Source organism: Aythya ferina (assembly GCF_964211825.1).
Source record: "Aythya ferina genome assembly, chromosome: 4".
Classification (NCBI taxonomy): domain Eukaryota; kingdom Metazoa; phylum Chordata; class Aves; order Anseriformes; family Anatidae; genus Aythya; species Aythya ferina.
The window spans coordinates 62,823,389-62,843,497 of NC_140300.1; the positions used below are offsets into that span (position 1 = coordinate 62,823,389).

Genomic DNA, 20,109 nt, shown 5'->3' on the forward strand with positions numbered 1-20,109 from the left:
AGCATTTGGGAGAAACTCAGTAACAAATGCTTCAGTCACTTCTACATGTGTGACAGCATAGCTGGCTCCATTGCTAAAAAGGTAAAACAAAGAAGATTAGAGCAGTTTCAACCATCTTTTCCTCTCCTACTGGCATCTTCCTTTAAAACAAACAAACAAAAACAAATCATGCACATATGAAAGACCATACTCAACCTCATCATATTGTCCCTGTTCATGGTTCTGTTCTAAGTAGATTTTTGTTTGTTTGTTTGTTTTTTTTCGGGGGTGGAGGAGAAGGAGGACAGGGGACTCCTTTCTGCTCTTTTTATTTATTTGTGGATGGGATGGGTTCGAGTAACAGGCCCATAAGGAGGAAGACAGGCATTAACACATTGGAGTGTATCAGTTGTGCAGATAGCCTGCCTTTATTCAATGGGTGTTAGTAATGCCTTCCTAAATGCTTCGCACCTCCTATAAAAATCCAGGCAATATCCTGGCAACTCCTAGGCTGATAAGCTTGACATTGATTTAAATGTAGAAGAAACTGGTATGAAAAAGTCCGTGAGATAAAGATACAGTCTTACTGGTGATATTTTTCTTCAGACAGCAAGGAGTCGAAAATATTTGATTAAGACTCACATGACAATACACACAAATACATACTTTCGCAGCTCGCTCTAAGAAAGCTGGTAACTACTTCAGCAGAAGAGCACAGAAAATTTTAAAGTGGAAAACATTCAACAACAAAGGATTGTTTTCCTTCAGGTCATTATTAAATGCTTACAAGTAAGATTCAAACAGTAAAAAACTGGAAAGAAACTGGAAGACTCATTAATAATAATGACAATGGGTCTGTTACACAGATGAACTTGATCTTAGTACAAGATGATTCATTTGAGTGGTAGGGATTTTTAAACAAATCAAATACACGACAAAATATCTTGGATGTAAAGCTGTGCTTGTAAGATAGGGGAAGAATGTGAAATCCTGAAATACAGTGCCACTGAGTGAATGACTAAGGGCTAAGACAGAAAAGGGAACACAAATTCCCCATAGTTCAGGCTGAGGACCAATATAACCCTCGGATCTTCAAGCAGAAGAACACAAGGCAGGATCAGGAAAGCATCAGAGCTGCCTGAAATGCTCTAGGTGGCCCAGGTGTCCTCAGTCAAGGAGAAGGGAGAGACAAAGAGTACCAAATCAAATATATATATATATATATATATTAATATTCATAAATACACTGAGATTGACAAAAAAGCAGGAAGGAAATAAGAAAGTCTCATAAATGTGTGTAAGAAAATAATTCTGATGAGAGAAATACTTAATGAAGGAACAAAGATCTAGTGGACAAATTCTGAAGTTGCTCTGCAAAGACACATAAAACACTTGGTTTCACAAAAGGACAGTAGAATTTTTAGGCCCCCTTTTCAGTAAAATTAGGTTTAAAAAAGGAAATTACTCCATCCCTCATACGCCTGAAACTAAGACAATGTACTGTTTTCATTTATGTTAATTCATTTAATTGAAGCCTAACCCCTCCCTGCTGGCAGCCTTGCACAGCGGAGCTGTCACCATAGCCATCGATCACAACATTTAAAACAGAGGTCTCTGCTAAATTGGCACTCCAGTGAAAGCTACAGTGTGGGCATTGAAGGCTCTCCAAGTTAGATGCTGGAAGGAATCTACTGTGGAAGGGAAAGTCCCATATATCACTACCGAAGCCAAGTGATCAAGATAAATGGTCAAAAAATTATAAAGATGATCTCACTTTTTATTGTGCTCAGTTGCAGCTGAGGCAACCCAACCTTGAAAGGCTCAGCAGGGGTATTAAAGATGGGAATTTGAAGTCCCTGAAGGCTCCTCTGAGTCAATCCACCCTATGATAAAAAGCAGAAAATAAAAATTGTTTTTAAGCTTCCCAAGCTTCTCAAAACCATATTTTTTCCTTTTGCCTCAGGTGAATGCAGTGAAACCCATCAGCTTCAATGCCCAAACCCTCCCCATGTCAGGCCCTTGCTGCAGTCTCAGAGTCTTGGCTCCTCTGGCTGCTCCTTGCTGGGAGAGCCAAGTCCCACAAGTGTCCACTACCACAGCTGCCAAAGACGGTATCTGATAAAAGGGGACACCGTCCCTCAAACAGGGGGAAAGAAAAATGACATGAAAATACTACTGCCTTTCTAGCTTTACTTCATTGACTGGTTTTGATCTTTGAAGTTAAATATGTGCTTGCTTTGCCTCTTAGAGACTGCATCCATGTGAGAAGAACACTAGCTGTGGGAAACCAGGCTAAAATAATCCCATGGCAGGGATTTTCACTGGCACTGTAAACATTGGGTAGAGTTACACAGACGTCTTGAACGTGACCACATGAAAAGATCCACATTTGCAGAAATGGGAAACTAGAGTTTCTCAAAAGAAAACCTCTCGGAATTTATTTATATTGCAACCTATCCCGAACATCTCCTTTGGATCTGCTTCTCCCCCAAGGAGGGAACACTCTTCATTCTTCAAAAACATTCTTCAAAAACACAGCAACTACAGAAAAGATTGTTCAGTTATCTTGACTACATCTCAAAACCAAATGTTCACTCTGAGTGTTTTATTTTCACCTCTGTTGCATTACACATTAATGTCTGATATTGAAAAATATGATGAGCAAACTCCACCGTGCTGGCAATTTTTATTTTGCATTCCCATTTTTTGAAGACTGTTTTTGAAGTTTTATCTTCTTACCTCAACTGAAGACATATTTCTTAACTGGGGCCACACAAATTCAATCCTAAATTTAGTTGAATTAAGAAAAAAACGCGACCATGTATTTCTTAAGCATTCTCACTCATATAAATGTGAACCATAAGACTCATTTCCTGGCACCGTTAAAGTCTCCATGCAACACTGCACACTGATTATACACCGAGGTAAGAAGGAGCAAATGGGTTTAGCAATCAATCCTCTTTAGGAAAAGAAGTGGTGAGGTTTAGAAAAAATCTTCATTGAATGAAGATTTCCCAGCTTTGAAAGTTGGGAAGTCTGACTCACAGGAAATTCAGAGCCTACTTTTAATACATTAGCTGTACCTGAGAACATAGAGAAGACTTATTTATTTTTCAAATATTCCAACAGTTTGGGGTCTAGTTCCCCCAGAGCTCCCTCTGGTAATTTTGCAATTGTCAGGCAGATCATAAGGTCCTAAAGCAGGAATTGTTTGTGGCAGGTGCTATTGCAAAACAAAGTTGCAGTCCTGTGATATATCCCATAACAGTGATAGCAAACGGGAAACCACGCTTGTGTTTAGCTAGCTCAACAATCTGTCTTACAAAGGATGCTAGTGCTGCTTATGCATGTTTGCATTTCCCAGCAAGAACAAAATTCAAGGTTCCCGATGTGGCAGGCTAGCTCTGCAGCAAAAGAATTGGTGTAAATCCCATGGAAAGGCCTTTCAGCCATTTTAACAGAAGCTCTCAGGGATCTAGAAAGTAGCATCAGGGGCAGTCACCATATGCTGGTTAAAGTGGGTTCAGCAAGAGCTTTCAAAATTGCTCCTCAGAAATCACAAAAAGAATATCATCCTTCCCCACCCAGCCGCAAAACAGTCATTCTCTTCACATTCACCACCGAAAGACTGTCCAGCACAGTTACCTTGGCTTCAGACATCCCAATCCAACCAACACAGCCCTTCCTAGACCTCCCCACTCACCAGAATCAGGACACGGCTGAGGCACAACCTGCCAAAACTCGAAGCAAACCAGCACTGCTTTCTTTAGGGCCTCAGAAAGTGTTGGCAAATAACTCATTTTTTGTTACCTCCTGCACTGTTTTACACACCATTTCTTAGAAAGCGAGTGCTCCCCCACAAACACACAGCCCAGCCAGGCTGCTGCAGCATCTCGGTAGCAAAAGCCAGGCCCTGCAGCTCAGCACCTGACTGCAGCTGCCACAACAGGCTTGGGGAAACCATGAGAAATGCCCTCTACCAGTGCAGCGACCAAGGTGCAGTGTCCTTTTGTAGCTTGTACATGCCTCTGAGGATTGACAAGTTCTTGTGACTTGGGAGTCAACTCTCGTACTGCCAGAGGATGCCAACAGGGATCAGAGTTAGCTCCGGAGCTGGGAGTCGCAGTTGAAGTACCACAGCTCTACTCAGAGCTGCAATTTAACCTCTTAGCCTGTCCAAAAGAAATCAGAGAGTGCTAGGTGTCAACTACAGGCAGTTTTTAAAACGTCCTTGTTATCAGTTTCCATTGAAAGTGTCCTGTCACCCATACTGAAGAGAACGAAATGAACATTTCAGCTTCCTTTAGCTCTGTAAGGTGGAAAAAGAAATGGTCTGAGAGTTGGTTTTGACTTAAAAACAATTGTAAAAAGGAAGCAAGTATCACCTTCCAAATCACAGGCAAAGGCCACTACTTCAGCTACAGGCATCGGATCAAATTCCTAGGGCGTACTTGGCTTAGCAAAGGGTATATATAAACAATAATGTACGGGAGGTCTAATTGCACACAGCAAGGAAATTAAAACATTCCCTTGAATGACAGTCCGAAAACAGGCACAGATATACACATAAAACATGCAAAGAGCTAGAGGAGTTAGAAAACCTCTTGTGTGGAACTAAATGCAACAGTTTTTCAAAAGAGGTACACGGTAATCTAAGGAGTTTGGATTTCTCTCACTGTTTATAGCTGCAAAAATATTGGCATTTTTTGCTTCCCCGAAGGCTGTCTTGCTCTCTTTTCCAATACAGATTGAAGAGGATCCCTTCCCCACCATGCTTCATCCTGCTTCCCTCCCATCTGAGCCTCTGCTGTCATCTCCATACAACAAATTGGATTACAGGGATATGGTACTTACCCTTTTTGATTTGTGCGAGCTCAGCATGGGTCTGTTCCACTCCAGCAGCTGACCCACGCAAAGTCGTTTAGAAGACAGGTACTGCCACTCCACGGGGCCTTTGTTGGAAAAGAAGAAGTTGTGTCTCTCAGTGCAGCAGGGATGCAAGCCTGGGCTGTGATGCAGCCCACTAAGCAGCTTGTGAGCTCTGCTCACGCTCTCCGGCAGGCCAGCCAGTTCAAGGTAAGTGCAGGGCTGCATTTAGGCAGGCCTCCCTAATTACAATCGGATCACCTCTGCGGTGAGAACAAGCGCCGGGAAGGTGTCGGAACCGAGCTGAGGACACGCTCCAGTACCTCAGGGGGGAACTCTGTGGTGGAGTTAGCATCTCAGGGAACAGAAATGAGAAACTATTTCTGCTAAGTTTTTATGAGCACAAGGTCCCCATCCTGCTTCTCTACTCGCCAGAAGAGAGGTTGTTTGCAGTCTCCTCTTCTCCTCCAACCATACCTGCACGAGACATGCTTTGTAAGCAGCAATTTATTTATCGTGCTTAATAGATTCTCTTAACTGCAATGTGAATTTTTAGGCTCGTAAGTGATACTGAAGATATGGAGGAAAACATGTTTCCTTTTTCTGAGGGAAACAGCAGTATGTAGATAGAAAGCTTGAAGGGAAGCACTGGTGCACTACTATTGATTAGCTATGCGGCACCAGGGTTAACAGTCTGCCCTCCAGCTCCAAAGGAGAGCATGAACTATTAGTGTCCTGCTCTAACACAGCCTTCTGGTGAAACGCTTTGATAGACAAATTATGTGGGAAGCTGTATCAGACGTGAGTACCGTGTTTTCTGAAAGGTTTAAAGCCCCAGCAGTACCCTCCGTACCTCCGGCAGAGGTATTTAAAGCAATCACGAAAAAAGGGCAGCAGCTGCCAAGTTCACACTTCCTTCTGTTATCTGGGCTGAGGTCATGGTTTTGATTTTGAAAGTTTTGCTTCACACACATTCTTTGCTCTGCTGGACCCATGACAACTACCCCTTTCTCTACCCATAGCAATTAGCGCCGCTAACGCCAGTGGGGCATTGTTGCCCATGCTATGGTGGAACCAATTATCTTCAGCTATGAAACGGGTTTGCACAAACATACCATTGTATGTCCTCTGTCACCTGCCCCAAACTGGATTTCAGTTGCTTTTTAAGACATCCCAGTCCTTTTTTTTTTTTTTTTTTTTTTTTCTGAGCTATCAAGCACCGCATGGACGCATTTGATTTGGTTCAACCCTTTGTTAGCCCTTGCACGCTCAGAAAGCTTAGTTTCACACCTTCCTGTTCATTGATATTGCTTGAAGTGATGCATCACAAGGGTTTTCAGGCAAGAGAAGCAGTTTTCCGCTGAAGAGGTCTATTTTAATCACGCAGCAGTGTCTTTTATAAATTAAAAAAATCCCCACACATTCTAATTTAAACCATTAGCATGGCCTGTGGTTAGATGACATTATGTTGCTAATGGACCCACTGTGGAATATGACACCAGTCGTGCTGTCCACTGGGACATACAGGCATATAATACACATGTTTATTTCAACTCTAAAAGGCTGTACTAATGGCTTCAGCACTTTTGTGTTAAGTAATCGACATTCTCCCCCTTTGGCAGGGAATGCATATGTAATGCAATCCGTGTTTTCCTGGGTTAATTGGTCTTTCTTTCCTCAATCAGAGGTACGATGAAATTCCAGACTAGATGTGTGTTAGAGACAAGTTAGCTTTGCCTGTAGGCCATCCCATGCTTTCTTCGGTTTTCTATCTTTTAAAAGTCTTCTAGGTATTTTCAAAGTGGTTGCACTTTCTACTGTTCCTCTCTTCCCTTCCTAGTGTTTCACTTCAGGCTTGTGTTTATCTGGGCTGAAATGGAAACTGCTGCACTATGATTTTTGTGACAATGCCTCTGCATTAATTAATTCACTAGACAGAGGGTGCTTGTCACCAAACCAGATCCTACCACATCAAAAAGAGCTAACACACAAGGGAAAGCAAGAGGAGGGAGCCTTCCAGACCACGTTCAGTCTTGGGCAGCCTGGTGAACAGCACACACCATGGTTAGTGTGCAACAACTGATCAGTTTGAGATATGTAACAGAAAATCACAGATGTTCTTGCTGGTTATATTTACTGCATTAAAGGTATGCAATGCTGTGATTGCTGGAGTGGCTTCCAGGTGGTTTTGGCCCTGCTGTGTAGAACCGTGGCACATTCCCACCTCATCTCCTAAGCTACCTGAATGAGAGAACCCCAAAGGATACGTCTGAGTCTGAAACAGACCCGTGGAGAGCTATGGGCTTACTCCAAGCAGCCAGCTAAAACAAGTGGGTCATTAACCAAACCTCTAATATGTAGCAGCCAGCGAAAGTGGAAGGTTTGATGGAAGAAAAACTCCTCCTTGCTCTTCATTTTTTCCTTTGTAAACTCTTCCAGGTGGATCATGGTTCTGTCTGAATCACATGCAACACTGAGATGATAAAGAACTTTGCTGTGCTGTTATGTTACCCTTCATTAAAACCCCAAATCTACACACTCCTGAAATCTACCCATGGATTTGGGCACTGTATTTGCAGTGAAATCCAAACACATCACAGTTTGTCTGTTTGGATGGAGAAGATCTTTACAAAAACAATGTTCAATTGCCTGTGTTGAAAACAGTCTAGGAGGTCTAAAGCTTTGTAAGAGGGCTCCATTTATCAGAAAACTAAGTCAAATGCTCACCTTCCCGTTTCTTTCCCTATACCCCATGAGTTCAGGTTGACCAGCTGCTTTGGTAGAGAGCTTGATGATCAGTGTGCACCGTTTCAGACATACGCTAAAATTGAGAGGGAGAGAGAGTGAAATTCTGACCTTTAATTAAGTAGTTGTTTTATCAAGAGCTGACTGTGAAAAGAAAACTGCATCTGACTTCCACCGTGTTTCTGAAACATATCATCAACAGAGCTAAACTCAGGAAGAAAATATCTAGCTTCAGCTGAGCAATAATAGATGCTATACTAAAGGAAAACCATTCCTTATTCTGCCTAAGGAACTTAAGATGACATAGCAAAGCATAATCCTGCAAACATATGGAGCGGCATATATTTCAGAAGGATCTGGAAAAAAAATAAAAAGGGGGAAAAAATAAATCAGCTCTCTCCAGCTTACATGCGTGCCACATGCAGGGAGTTAAAGCAAAGACTGAAATTGTAGAGGAGCACTCTTCCCCAGGGCACATGGATATTCCACTGGGGGGAAGGAAAAAAGACAAAAAAAAAAAAAAAAGGAAAATGCTCTTTCAAATGCTTCTTTGTGCAAGAGGAACTTACAGGAAAGAGCTTAATGTCACATTAAACAACATATTGCTGGGATTTGCATATTCCTAGGTCTGTCACAGTAGCATGTATGCCTACCAGGCAGCTAGTGTCTGAAAATCACCAAGTGACTATTAAATTTCACAAAGGAGGTAAGACTGCAATGCTATACTACTATTAATTAGATTTCAACCAAGATAACGATTACCAGGGATTTGTCAGATTTGTAAAATTGTAACTAGTATAATTTCAGTGTTATCGAGGGACCAGAGAGAGACATCTCACTTTACATTCAAGTTAACTAAACATAATTTATAAAAAGGTAAATCCTCAGTCAAAAAAAAAAAGAAAAGAAATAATTTCAATCAAAACCAGACAATCTGATCAAATGCATGGGGAGGTTGCTTCTTCTATCCTGCATTTAATGAGAGAGTTCTAATTTGCATTGCTTTTTAGTAGGGGATGATGTGTCCAATTTATAGTTCTCACATTTTATTTTCTCCCTCAAGTACAAAGACACTGCCACCTGCTTTGGAAACATCCAGCTGGCCAATCTGTGTGGACAGCATCGTTATTAAATTGTCTTCTGTCTCTTGTTGGCACTGGACCTTACCCACCACAGCGCGCATTACTCCCTCAAAGAGGCTCAGCAAGCAGAGCACCCACGCTGGACAGACAAGTGTAAAATGGCATCACTTCACAGACTTAAGCTACAGCCATTCGTTAGCTAGCCCAACAGCTGCAAACAATATTCCCAGTCCTCTTTGGATCAGGTACATGCTGACAAGGAGACGCTATAAAAATACAACACCTATAATCCACAACCTTACCACAAAAACCTGTCTGATGTCCGGAGTCGTCCAGCAATTCACAAGAGCAACGAAAGCAGAATGTAAATGATTCTCAACTTTTATTTGAATTAAGATGCATCTATGAATGTACGTGTGCTTTTCGAGATTTCACTGTCTGGGAATGGTGATGCAAGACCAAAAAAAGCACCATCAACTTGACAGCACAACTGTTATAATGGTGTAGCTAATAGAAGCCTGAGATTTTTATGTTTTCTACTTAGCTGTTAGCACAGAACAACAGCAACAAAACACGGTTTATCCTTAGACATCTCCACAGTAGCTCCCACACCATGCAATTTATACTATTGTCTACTATCCATCCATACGTGCACCTATTATAACACACATTGCTTCTAAGCCCACACATGCGTGTCGCTTTCCTAACACATTTCAGTTGCTATATACAAGAATCATGGTGAGAGCAAGCTAGTATGCAGGATTTTTTGCTGTTTTTACTATTGTCACTGCTATTATTATTTCAGTTTTCAAAGCAAGGGAAATAACCAGCATTACAGAAGTACATAGTTTTAATCAAAGCCATTCAAGAAAAAGGTGAAAGATTCTAATACTGAGAAGCATGTGCCAGCTGTTGGAAAGGCACATGGAAAAAAACGCAGACTACATTCATAATGAGGATGGAGAAAATAAATCTGTTGAGGGTTATTTGCTGCATATTCATGCTCTAATAAATTGATGTAATGGGCTAAAAGAATGAGGAGGCAACCAAGAATGAATATGTTGTGCTGAGTATGCACGGTTTACGAATAGCAATAAAAACTCTATTCTGGTAGAAATCCACACCTACCCAAACACCTTTTTTTTTTTTTTTTCTCCCCCACTCTGTGTATTCAGACAGAATCACAGCAGACAGGACTAAGGAACTGTGTCTGAGAGACAAAATTATTTTGCAACACGGTTGTCTGTTAAGATGTCCATGACAATTTTTCCCCTTTACATCATTCTTTCTCATTAATATCCACCCTTAAAACAAACAAATAAAAGACCCAAATCCCATTTTCTCCTAGAGGCATGCATCTGTAGGCTGCTGTGAAAACAGACAAGGGATGTTTGCAAATGTAAGTATAAGTATCAAAAAAAAAAAAAAAAAAAAAAAAAAAAAAGAGTCCAAGGAAGTGATTCATTATTGCACAAAGCCCTACCAATGGAGAGGGCCTCAGGCCACCTCAAAATGTAAGAACCCAGGTATTATATGTACACCTACAGTTTGGTTACATTACTTTGCAGCTTTTCTTATAAAGGTTGCCAGGAGGAGAGTCAATGCCCTCTGCAAATGCATAAAAAGGGAGATGAGGATCTTGGAGATGCAAGGACATTTGACGTTCCCACTTTTAGGTGTCCATCTGCTTACAAGATGTAAGAGCTAAATATCTAGTAAATTTACATTCCATTCATGGTTTTAGCCCTTACCCTTCCACGCTGCTGGTTAGGAACATCTACATAAGGGAATAACAACCTCGTTATTTGAGCATGACGCATTTGCATATTACTGTAGAGAACTGTATTTGCTTCTTGACTTGATAGAAATTAGCACTAGTTTTCTTAGCCTGGTCGGATTATAGTTCTCGGTTTGCCCTTCTACTTCGTGGGCAAACAATACTTGCAATGAGAGCAGCAGTCCTGAGTTAAGAGCAGACCATGAGGAACATGGAAAGAAGGGACAAGGAACAAGAAGAGAGAAAGCTGACCCTTTATTCAGGTCGTAGTCCAGGGGATTTCCCTTCCTCCTTTTAATTATAGACTTCACTAACAAGTCACGTGCATCTCTGAGCACTTGTTGATGAATTCAGATTAGATGGGGACATGGCTATTTCCCTTTGGTATTGTAGTGAATAGTGAAGTAACAAGCTAGCCCAAGAATCAATTTTCACCCAAACTTCCTTCTAATTACCATTCTCATTTAAAAACAATAAAAGGTGATTTCCCCTGATAAATGAAACAGTTTGTTGATATCCCTTTGAAGATCAATTCAAATTAAATTCACCATATAATTCTAAATAACCCATCTACACACACACACATAATTTACTTAACCATCAGAGTCAAGAAGCTTGCACTCTGCCTTCTTATTATCGCAGTTCAAAGTAGTGCTTTTATTCGCTCCCCAGGAGGACACACAGCTACGAGCAGCCACAAGTTCTCCCTTCCCTTCGCTCTTCCTCCCACTAATTTTGCAGGTACCTGGAAAGCAGTCCTGACCCCACTGGAAGAAAAGAAGGAAAGAAACAAACAAAACCTCCACCCACTACTATGACTTTATATGTTTTTACACCCCAGGCTCTCCACGGGCTGCTACACACTCCTCTGGAGGGATGGGTTGTGAACAGGAGAGGTCATACGGTGATTGAAGCATTCCATGGGGACAGGACAGACCCTGCTCTTCCATTACCAGCAGGATCACTGACGAAAATAATCTGCAAATATTTATCTGTTTGTCTTTGCCAGCTAAACTTCTGGATCTAGCTTGCTTTAGTTCTGTCACTCGGTTATATTGATGCCACAAACTAGCTCGCCAATGCCTTTGCCTCCCCATTTCCCTTTAACCAAGCACTATCAGGTAACCATTTCTATAGGTGTTGGGACAGGATTTGAAAACTAAAATATAAATCCGTATCTCAGACAAGCAAGTGAACACTACATTCACTGAAAGATTTTAATCTGCTGACATCATTGGAAACACAGAAATAGCAATTCTGAACTCACATGGTTTGGGTCATCGTCTACCAAACACACTGTACAGCGCAATGCTCCTCTAAACAAAGACTGAATCTTCCTTGAAATCTGTTACAAGGAGCAAACAACAGTGTATCTGAAATTATGACCTAAATAGGCATGTTATATTTAAAGAAAGAAAAAGTTACCCTCCCTAGAGTCTCGATATTACATCTGGAAATAATTTCAGTATTTTACAATATAATTAAATTCATCGCTTGCGTAGGTTTTAAATGCTGGCCTGGGAAAAAGTGTGAACACGGATAATGAAATGTGTGTAGTTGTTATTGAACTTGGAGGATTTCTGGTCCTAGCCAAATTTGCAGAACCCACAGTCAAATAAAAGGGAATGAAAACAGGCACTCTGAATATTAAAGAGGATATGTACAATGTCCTTGAAAACACGCGAAGAGCCAGGAACCCGGCTCTGAGCATTGTACCACATCAATCAGTATTACCCTGGCAGAGAAAAGCCTATCACATTTCCTTGTGCCCCAACTCCCTTTGTGCCTTCGGTGACAGGGAAGAGCAGAACACCAGCAACCAGTGCTGCTATTACACCTGAGTCACCACAGAGAATAAAAAATAGCTTTAATGGAAGAATCAACAGGCATTGAATTTCCCACATGCACACCCCGGTGAAAAAGTCCAAAGAATGAGAATTCACAAATTCCTATTTCCATAGAAGGCTTGTCTTTAGTTTGCAAGATATGTAGGTGTGTTTTGGCTACCAAACCTTAGCGGATAGGAAGACATAAAAGAGGTAGCCCTATAATGCGGCCTCAGCGATAAAACTGACTTTAAATCATACCATTTTTCTTTATTTTAAACAAATTTGAAGTTGGAAATACAATAAAGTGTCACAGCGTAGTTTGAGTCTGTCCTATCATTATATCCTCTCTGAAAAAGTGAGATTTTCTCCCTTCAGACTTAAAAATCAGCAGAACTTGCAGGGTGCCCCCTCATCCTCCTTCAAGGCAAAACAAACAAACCCAGACCTTTGAATTTCTCTGTGCTACCTGGAAGACACCTGTTGGAGAAGGCAGACAGACAAAGATGTGGGTCAGGCAGCAGACGGGAACTGAAACACCTCTCTCAAACCCAGTGTCTCAGTTTCTCACCTACCAGAGAGACCTTTGAGGGGCTCCAGAGCACAGAAGCCTTAAAAGAGCTCAGCTCCCAGCCAGCCAGCACTATGCAGAGCAGCACAGACCACCTAACAGGCTGGCCCACCCCATGGAGGTGTCCATCATAAGGAGAATCAAATGCCCTTCAGCTGGGAGGTAGGCAATGTGTTGAGGAGCACTCTTTACAAGCCAAAGATCTTGCTTCAGAGCCCTTCCTTGCATTTGTACACTGCTTTTTGCAGAGCTGGCCCAGGGTAACCTCTTAGGGAGTAGAGGAAAAAAAAATTTAATCCAAAAATTTAATTAGAAGCCAGCTGACTACATCCCAATGGACACACAAATTTGGCTGCAATTATTTCTTCACAGGACACGATCGGTTTTGGCTAAAATGCTGGCTGAGACCAGAGAGCCAAAGACACGAGTGCCTGGCCTCATGGAGGGAAAAGGGTACAGATGCTGACCAGATGCTTGTATTTTTACACCCTGAAATCAACAGCTAATGGTTGCAAAGTCTCTTTCCAGTTATCTCAACACTCTGCTTTTGTACTCCACACCAGGCAGTGAACAGGCTTCTGCTGAAGACAGATCTTTGCTCTCACTGAGTCTGGCTGTTTCTCAATTAATGGTCTCTTCATCGCTGTCCAAGCTCTTAAGAAAGCCATTAATGTGCCCAGAGATTTGCTAACAGTCAAATTCACAGAAAAAAAGAAAAAAAAAAAAAGGCTTGAGAACTTGACACCATCCTGTTCAAAAACCTAGAAGCTGTCAATAATTCTACAGGTTTCTTGAAGTGACTTTTGATTCTGAGTAAAACCAGTAGGACACGGAGCTTTTGAGCTCAGAAATAAGAAAAAGTAAGAGTAAATTTACACTCCCCTCTTTCTCCTCACTTGGATGTGTCTCAAAGGACGTTAATTACACTCTCCAAAGATTCACAAGATTGGAGAGTTTGCTGGCAAGGCGCATTTTCCCAGCACCTCACTGCTATAGATTAAAGCAAAGCATGAAGAGAAGTACAAACACAGGCTACTGAGTCTCTGATGTTTTACAGTTGGTAATGTATGATATAACCTTCTCATCCTGCCCAACACGCAAATGCTGAAAACACTTAGAAATGGTACCATGCAGCTGTCACTGTTTCACATACACAAATTCAACATTTGCCATAACATAACATGCAGTTACCATGGATATTTCCCTGTCTTTAGCAGACTAGGACGAGAGAAGGAAAAAAAAAAAGAAGAATAAAAAAAGAAAAAAAAAAAAAAAAAGAGAAGAAATCTCTTTTGTGCTTACACAGTAACCTTGAGCAAATGTTGGCTCTGTGGTGACAGCCACCATACTGCCTAACACAAAGGCACACATCAGTTTGCCCAGATTATCGCAAATGAATAATCTATGCTCTGTTTAAGACCAGGATTGCTTTGCTATGTGCCATGCAAGAGCCACTGCAGGACAGTCAATATCCAGAGGATCTTCTGAGCCACTAATATGCAGTGCAGAGTGAAAGTTGGCTCGCGACCAAGACCCTTCCTGACAGCAAAAATTCAGCATCAGTGTTCAGTGTAGAGTACGTTAAGGAAAAGAAGAGGTGCAAAGCAGGACCGCTGACATAAAGGAAGGAGCTATGGGAGCAGGGGTGGTTAGAATGAAGAATCTCTCTACAAAGACAGAAACAAACATGTCATGGCTTCCTTAACTTACCAGCACGAGAACATCCTGGATATTAAATCCAAACAAATGATGGCCCAAAACCAAGAGCGCATTAGACCAGCTGTGAATTAGCAAATCCTGGAGATGACAAGAAGCTCCTAAAAGACAAGCAGGGAAGTTGTGGAGCATTCCAGTTGCACCAGTGGATAAAAGAGGGAGCTACCATTTCTTATGTCACACAGCCTGGCAAATTTGCATCTGGGCTTGTACAAAATTGCTTTCTGCTATTGTAGGAGACATACTCCATGCTCTGGTTAAGCAAAGATGGCTCTTGGCACTAATGTCTTCTCGTAAACCGAGCCAGAAGACTTCAAGCTAGATTACTGTTCAAAGACTCCATTGCTTTTTATTCAAACAAACAAACAAACAAAAAACCCCACCCTTTCCAAAAACTAATTTGCATCAAATTCACTTAGTAGAGGAGAGTTTCTGGTCAACTGAAACCACATTTTCAAATGAGCAAGCTATTAACCAAAAAGAAAAAAAAAAAAAAAAGAAAAAGAAAGAAAAGAAAATGGAAAATGTACCATGTGTGTGTTTTTTGGACTGAAGATGGGGTTAGCAGGGAATAAAATATACCCAGTTTAACTCATTTGGCTGGAGGTAAATGCAATGGCCCAGCATTTCTCAATTTCTCACCCGCCTTTCTATCCCTAAGGATTCAAACTGCAACTGCAGAGCACATTTTCCATCACAACCACCCACCCACAGCTCTACCTAGAGGACAGCCAAGTTCTCCAGAGAATCTTAAATGGGTTTTGCATTTACATGTGAGCAAATGCCAGTTAAGTCGTGTAACATGTAACCCTGTGGTGGTCACCCTGAGTGTCACTCCTCTGCATTATGGTGCAATGCTGTGCCCTGCTGAAACACTTCGAGTCCACAGGGGATTCTCCAAGGGATAGAGACCTCCTGTGGCCTGCCAAAGGCGTCAAAGTAACACTCAAGATCTCTCTATTTTTAAATCAAAGTGAAAACTTGACATCAGAATATGATATTAAAGCGAAAACAAATCTATATTTAACCAAAAACAATTCTGAAAGAAGTTCTTGGTGGCACTTTTCTTCTACGCTATTAAACAAAAAATAGGCAAAAATGGTGTTGAATCATTAGAATGGCTGTTGCTTTGGAAACACAAACCGTGAACCAGTTGTACTCGTGACTTGGGGGAAAAATTACATGTTGTTTAAAATATCTTTCTCACACTGTCTGTTCTGAAAAAGATACAGTCTGAGTTTTCTGTTGCTTTCCACTCTTGGCCAAATCAGACATCTCTGAAATGAAACACCATTTTTTTTTGGAGAAAGACTCCCACTGGTGACAGACTCTGCCTTTGTGCTATCAAAGCTAACAATAGCTTCATAATGGAAATGCCCTAGCAGCAAGCTCTGGACTTATTCTAAAATACATAGAGCATATCCACCCACACAGTCTCCTGCTGTAATTACTCCTATCACGCTAGATAAGTATTGAGTGAACTATAGGACAGACGAATTTGGGGACATGATCCATCTCACAGAAGCCTACGGTAGAAGAGGAAATCATCTCTTGCCTTCTGAGCTAACACTCCAGCACTGCACCACCCTTCCCTCTCCCTGGCCATTTTCAAAACAGAGTTATATTAACAAAAAATAAAAAAAATAAAAAAAATAAAAAAAAAAATTGAGGGAATCTATATACATCTTTCACACCAAGCAGCTGATAAACATGACTTTTAACATGAACCCAAACTGTTGCCTTGGTGGTGCTTGCCATAACACCAAGCAGAATTAAGCAATTCAAATCCCTATGACAGCGGTGTGGTAGGACCAAGACCCCATGTGGAACAGGACACCCTGCCTTCCCTATTTTTCTCTCCAAGTTCATCAGGGTCTCTGGGGTGTACTGATTGCTACTCATCCACATCCTGCATATTCCACAAGCATAATTATCCCCACTAGATCCAGCCTGTTTCTCAAACAAAGCCTCAGTACTAAATTCCATAAGGAAGTTCCACGTTACTATTCATTTTTACCCTCCAGAGACATACTACTATGGTATATTCACTAGTTCATCACAACGACACGTTGTCATAAATTATTTAAAGAATAATTGTCAAAGTAAATGAGCAAGGTACTGCTTATTTTTGAATGTACATTTGCTTGCTTTCTAATTGGTAATAATTAGTCTCACACAGAAAGAATCATGTGAGCTAGTGTGCATTATATATTGGTTTGGTTTAACATGTCCCTGATAAATACAATAAGCACATAAACTATATTAGGGAAAAAAAGAAAAAAAAAAAAGAAAGGAAAAGAAAAAAAATGGTTTGGAGGTTTGGTCAGCAGCCCCTGCCATTACAGGGTGAAAAGAATCAATTCCCTGGAGCTGTGAACAACTAGTCAAAGCAGGGGCTTTCGTGGACTAATTGGGGAAGTGCATTAAAGGTTCTAATGGTCAGAGCCGCCTGGAGTTCATGAGAGATTTTCCGAGTACAAAATGTGTGATATTACATCGTATTGCTCAGATATTATCGTGTAATATTAGACAAGCCTGTACCCACACCCTTCAGGCGATACCATTCACAAGTTGCCAGCTGATGCAGAATTACTGAAAGCCTCTTACACACCAGCAAAGATGAAATGCCTCCGAGAACACAAGGGTGTTACATGCACGAAGACAGCAGTGTTGGTATGCCCCAACTGTTCCTTCATTTTTTTATTTATTAAGCATAACGACTCGTAAGTATAAACAGTGATGTAAATCCAGTTTTCCCACATCCCAGGAGACTGTATCATCATTAAACCTCAGTATACCTCAAGGCATGCGAGGATGTGAGAGAATGCTCTCATTCTTTGTTCCTGAAGCTGTGCTGTTTCACATGGCATAATATGTACCCAATTACCAACTAAAACAAACAGTATACCTGCATTCCTGGTAGCAATTCCTGGAGCAAAGTGCATTCCAGATCCTATCCCCAAAGAATCTTGAAATATGAAAAAATATAAATAATCCATGCGGCAGCACAGCTAAAAAGCCAAGTTTCACCTGTCTTAGGTGGTTCTCTGAAAGACAATCCTGTGCTTACCCGCCCCCCAGTGAATACTGACTCATTCACAGGTGGAAGAACTTCAGCAAAAACTAGCAAGACCATCCTAGAATACCCTATAAACAGCCAAGTAGCTGTAATTGTGGGAAATAGTTGCTTTCAAAATCTCTCAGACAGAAGTGGGATTTGGATGTGTCTCACATGTTGGAGAAACAGAAAGACAAAAAAAAAAGATGCTAACCACTGAGCTAGTAAACAAACACTTAGCCACAGCATCATACAGGAACCTTAACTATCTAGCAGTCAAAAGTTAGTTACCTTAGCACTCAGTGTCATAGCTAACATGGAAACATTCTGTCCAGCTCAGGTGACAAAAAAAAAAAGTTATTCTTAAAAAAAAAACAACCCAGTTCCTCATGCATAAATTTAAAGAACACCTCAGGTATATTTTTAAAGATAATTAAGTCCCATTTTAAGCAGCATGGACAGTGAAAGCCACATTTGGAACCTAAGCTTAATACTGAATTTGTTGGGTTTTCCAAAGACAAGTACAGTAGCCTCTGCAATGTACTTGCTTTTGAAACACCTGCCCCTATTTCCCAATCTCTTGGCTCTTGTCTATTTATACCTTTAAGTCTTTAAAGCAAGGGACTGCAGCTGACTGGAGTGGTGGGGTCCTGAATTCGGCCGGGTCTGCAGGCATTCCTTTGATGTAGCTCGTAATACGCTTATACAAAGGAAAAAGGCTATTTTCTTCAGCAGCTAGACTAAGTTTGAATAAGTAGCCACCTATTTCTGGCAGTTAATTCAAAAGAGGACAAGCAGCCCTGTCTTTGATCTGCACTCACCTAACAAAGAGGGACTGTTTTGACAGGTAATTCTTAATCAAGAGGATAATCTGGACACGGCATTGTAGCTAACTCTGGTGAACAACATTTTATTAAATTCATATACTGGTGAATTGTCAGCACTTATTTTAGCCTGTGTGTAGTGCAGCTTTCAGCACTATTGATCATTAAATTTTAATATAATGCTTGGAAACGTTCACTGGTATTTCAAGAACACACCATCAGATTGATTTAGAACTTAGCTGCTCTCCAGAGACGAGTCCTCATTGTCTGGTATCCTCCTCTCCCTTTGTAGCTCAGTAGGTTACTGAAAGAAAAAAAAGAAAAGAAAAAAAAAGTTGCTTGAAATGGAGGCTTACTCAGAATCCATAGGCCACGTTGGCCTTTATGCTATTGCCCATTACCGAAATTCTGCATTTCTCAACAGCTTGCTATTGCTCTATAGATTTATTTCACTTTTACTTCATTTGATGTTGTTATGCTGGGCTCCCTTTTCCCCAGCTCCATCCGATGGCAAAAACTCAAATGTAATCAAGTTTTCTTACAAGTAAATGCACTCAAACCTGAAATTATGATACCCTGTCACCCCGCTGCCCTCATAATAGCTGACTTCCATTTGCTTTCAACGGAGACAACTTTGGGATAAAACCTTGCCTTTTCAAGATCAATTTGGACTGCAACCCACCCTGCGAATTAAACTCGGAACTTGAAGGATATTAAAAAAAAAAAACACAAACAAAATAAAAGAAAACCACAATTTTTCCCCAGCATCCTTCCCCCAGCCCATTCTCCATCTCCTGCATATTGTCTGCCTTTGCTGACATTTGTTTCCCAAGCCTGAAGTTCTGCCTTGCCCATTGATTTCCCCCCAGCCCCCAGCCACTCGATTATTGCAGTTCCTGTCAGTTTGCCTCCCTCCAGCTCGTACATCAGACCGCAGCAGGGCCAGAGCCCGCTTGCACAGCCTGGTAGGAGACACCCAGCTGCGTCTGGCATTGCTCACTTGGTGCCATGCCAACAGACGGCCTGAAATCACCCCAAAATAAACGCAAGCCCGATCCCTGTTACTTGAAATAAGATGTGGCTCTGGAGGCTCTGGGGGCCAGTTTCATCCTAGCAAATTTGAGACATTTAGCTCGTACACCTTAGGAAACCTGAAGACAGCATGAAAACGAGGCACATATCTCAGGGCAGCACAACACTACCAGAGCCATAGTCTTCCTAGGAGCTCCAAAGCTTCTAAATGACTAAGCACAGCCATTATTTAATAAAAATATAATCCCCTTTTGACTTGGCTTAGCTTAAAAAAAAGCTTACAAAACCTAGGGGTTGGGTAGGTACCCCCCTAGCAGGTGGGTGCCTTGATCTCTGAAGAGGAAGAGCTCCTCAGAGAGGGCTTCTGTTGACTCCTTCCTTAAAAACGTGGTCCCACGTGGCTAGCAGAGCCGTGACACGTTTATTTGCAGTGTGATTGCCTAAGCCAGGGGCAGGCAAGCCCCTCTGCCAGGGATAGCAGCCTCTGGATATCAGGGGAGATAACTGCACCCTGCTGTGTCAGATGCAAAAACAAAAAAACCCTGAATGATGCTCATGCTTGGCATGTGCCCTCACCCTTGCTCTGGAGGACTAGAAGAAGAGCCAAGAGGCAAGGAGAGGCTGTTTTCCCAG

At 41.5% G+C, this 20,109-nt stretch overlaps 2 long non-coding RNA genes across 2 annotated transcripts in view; both read right to left on the bottom strand.

Moving 5' to 3' along the window:
• Nucleotides 1–1,748: 1,748 nt before the first annotated feature.
• On the bottom strand, nucleotides 1,749–17,553 carry LOC311436478. Its single transcript, XR_014692887.1, has 3 exons — nucleotides 17,471–17,553; nucleotides 4,834–4,931; nucleotides 1,749–1,862 (listed from the first exon to the last, which is right to left on the bottom strand). It is a non-coding gene; the product is annotated as an uncharacterized lncRNA (long non-coding RNA).
• A 950-nt stretch (nucleotides 17,554–18,503) lies between these two features.
• Nucleotides 18,504–20,109, bottom strand: part of LOC311436850 — a 56,939-nt gene continuing 55,333 nt past the window's right edge. The window contains exon 2 of the long non-coding RNA XR_014693124.1: nucleotides 18,504–18,748. This is a non-coding gene — a long non-coding RNA (uncharacterized lncRNA). The remainder of the gene's footprint in view (nucleotides 18,749–20,109) is intronic.